The following is a 3,773-nucleotide window of genomic DNA, read 5'->3' on the forward strand; positions in this document are numbered from 1 at the left end:
TAAAAATGGGAGTAAATAGATCTAATGAATTAATGGTCAAGTTAGAGACTTGATTACCAGAAAGTGATGAGGATGGAAGGAAATCCCTGGATCTACTGTCTTCTCCTTGGACCTTCTAGCTCCCTCTTCTTCTTCTAGCTTCAAGAACACAAAAAATCACTCAAGAATGGCTCACAACTCACAAAATGCTCTAGAGTTTCGTGGATTAGGGTTTAGGACTTGGAGGCTGGAAATAAGGCCAAAAGGTGGGGATTAAGATGCTTAAATAGAGTGCAAAACCCCAAAATTAGGGTTTCACTCTGACAGACCTACTAGCCGAGTCGAGGGCTCTCGAATCGTCGAGTAGATAGTTGAAAACCCGCGTCCAAGACTTGATTCTACTCGACGAGTCTGGGGCTTCCAACTCGTCGAGTAGCTCTATATAATGAATACTTTTATAAATAAATTTGTACCAGAACCGGACGTTACAATTCTCCCCCACTTGACTTAGACTTCGTCCTCGAAGTCTCCTGCGTCCGGAAACAACTCCAGATAGTGCTCCCTTATCTCCTCCTCGGGCTCCCAAGTCCACTTAAAACCCTTACGGTGCTGCCACTGCACCTTCACTAGCTGAACAACCTTGTTCCTCTAGGTTTTCGTCTTGAGATCCAGAATCGCCACCGGTCTGTCGATGTAGTTCAGGATGTCGTCAACTTGAATATCCTCAAAGGGTACAACCGCTGAATCATCCACTAGGCACTTCTATAACTTAGAAACATGGAAAGTGATGTGGATCTGACTGAGCTCTGCTAGAAGATCCAATCGATACGCCACCTTGCCCACCCGGGCTATAAACCTGAAAGGGCCGATATACCTGGGGCCCAGCTTGCCCCGCTTCCGAAACTGGATGACACCTTTCCAAGGTGACACCTTCAGGAGGACCATATCACCACCTGAAACTCCAAGTCTGAACGCCGCTTGTCGGCGTAGCTCTTCTAACCGACTCTGAGCAGTCTGGAGCCTGCCTAGGACCTGCTGGATCTGCTCTGTAGTCTTGAGTACTACCTCAGTACTCCCCATGACTCTTTGACTGACCTCGCCCCAACAGATTGGGATCCTACACTTCCTCCCATAGATCATCTCGAAGGGAGGCCGGTCTATACTGGCGAGGTAACTATTGTTATATGAAAATTTCGCTAACGGAAGATACGTATCCAAACTGCCACCGAAATCCAAAACACATGCGCGTAGCATGTCCTTGAGAGTCTGTATCGTCCTATCGCTCTGTCCGTCTGTCTGAGGGTGGAAAACGGTGATGAAGTGGAGACGAGTACCCATCTCGTCATGAAACCACTTCCAGAATCTGGAAGTGAAACGGGCATCTCGGTCTGACACCACCGACACAGGCACTCTATGTCGTGCCACTATCTCCCGCACATAAATCTCAGCCAGCTTCTCGGCTGATATAGTCTCCTGGATCGGGATAAAATGAGCACTCTTGGTCAACCGATCCACTATGACCCATATCGAATCAACCCCACGTGCGGTCCTGGGAAGCTTAGTGATGAAATCCATAGTGATATATTCCCATTTCCACATGGGAATGTCTAACGGTTTCATCTTATCGTGGGGCCTCTGGTTCTCTGCCTTGACCTTCCTACAGGTCAAGCATCTCTCAACATACCAAGCTACATCCCGCTTCATGCAGGGCCACCAGTAATCATGGCGAAGATCTCTATACATCCTCGTCGCCCAGGATGGATGGAGAACCTCGACTTATGGGCCTCATCCATCAGAATCTGTCGTACTCTGCCCTAGTACGGAACCAAGACCCTCCCATGCAGGGTCAACAGCCCCGACTCTCGTAATCAAAGGAGGCCACCTGGCCTATGATCCGCTCGCACTTTCGGCGCTCCTCCTTCAGGCCCTCAACCTGCACCTCTCGGATCTGCTCCATCAATGGAGTAATCATGATCATCCTCAGACAGATGTCTCGAATCGGGGCTGCTACCACCTTGCGGCTCAGGGCATCGGCCACCACGTTGGCCTTGCCCGGGTGTTAAAGGATCTCACAGTTGTAGTCCTTCACCACATCTAACCACTGACGCTGCCTCATGTTCAGATTCGGCTGGTCCATGAGGTACCTCAAACTCTTGTGGTCCATGTAAATGGTACAATGGACCCCATAGAGGTAATGCCGCCAAATCTTGAGGGCGAAAACCACAGCCCCTAGCTCTAGATCATGCGTCAGATAGTTAGCCTCGTGAGGCTTCAACTGCCTCGAAGCATAAGCTATCACGTGACCCCGTTACATCAACACTGCACCCATGCCTGTGATAAAAGCATCACAGTATACCACAAATTCATCCATACCCTCCAGTAAAGTCAAGATCGGTGCCTCGCATAACCAATGTCTGAGGGTCTCTAAGGCTGCGTGCTACTCAGGCCCCCAGCAGAATGTCACCGACTTCTTGGTCAGTCGGGTCAGGGGAACGAAGATCTTGGAGAAATCCTGGATGAATCTCCGGTAATAACCCGCTAGACCAATAAAACTCTGAATCTTAGTTGGAGACCTAGGAACCTCCCATTGCATCATAGCCTCTATCTTGGCCGGATCGACCAGAATACCCTTCTGGTTGACAAGGTGCCCCAGAAACTGCACCTCGCGCAACCAGAACTCACACTTGGAGAACTTGCGAAAAGTCTGTCCTTCCTCAGTGTCTCCAGCACCTCCCTCAGGTGCTCCTCATGCTGCTCCTGAGTCTTGTAGTAAACCAAGATGTCATCAATAAAGACGATTACAGACCGATCCAACATCGGTCTGCACATGCGGTTCATGAGGTCCATGAACACGGCTGGAGAATAGTTGAGCCCAAACGACATCACCACAAACTCATAATGACCATAGCGAGTCCTAAAATCTGTCTTCTGCACATCCTCGTCCCTGACTCGTATCTGATAATAACCCAATCGCAGATCAATCTTGGAGAACCAAGATGCACCGTGTAGATGATCAGACAAATCATCGATCATCGGGAGGGGATAACGGTTCTTTACCGTTACCTTATTTAGCTCCCGGTAGTCTATATACATGTGATGTGACTAGTCCTTATTCTTCACAAACAGGATCGGGGCTCCCCATGGCGAACTACTTAGTCTGATGAATCCCTTGTCTAGAAGCTCCTGCAGCTGCGTAGACAACTCCTGCATCTCGGGAGGAGCCAATCGATATGGTGCCTTGGCTATCGGAGCCGCACTAGGGACCAGGTCAATCCTGAACTCAACCTGTCCCTCCGGAGGTATCCCAGGTAAATCCTCCGGGAATACATTCGGGTACTCTCGTACTACCAGTACGTCATCGACTGTCATCTTACCTTTATCCCAGGTATCCACGACATAGGCGACATAACCCACGCAACTCTGCTGAAGATAGCGCCTCGCCCTCGTTGCTGAGCATAGAGTCAATCCACCCTGTGGTCTCTCGCCCTGAATCACTAGCCATTCCCTACTAGGAGTCAGAACCCTCACTAGCTCCTACTCGCAGTCGATCACTGCCCCGTTGGGGCTCAACCAATCCATACCCACTATAACCTTGTTCCCTCGCAGGGGAATAGGAACCAAATCCACTGAAAACTGCTCATCGAATAACTGTAGTGTACATCCCATGTGAACCCTCGCAACCCTAACATTCTTGTCATCTGCTATATCGACATCAAGTGGGAAATCCAACTCCACAGGAGCTCCTACGAATCGCTTTCTGAGTGCGTGCGACACAAAAGATCAGGTAGCCTCCG

Source organism: Lactuca virosa, chromosome 2 (genome assembly GCF_052849685.1).
Source record: "Lactuca virosa cultivar CGN04683 chromosome 2, Lactuca_virosa_CGN04683_v6, whole genome shotgun sequence".
NCBI lineage: Eukaryota > Viridiplantae > Streptophyta > Magnoliopsida > Asterales > Asteraceae > Lactuca > Lactuca virosa.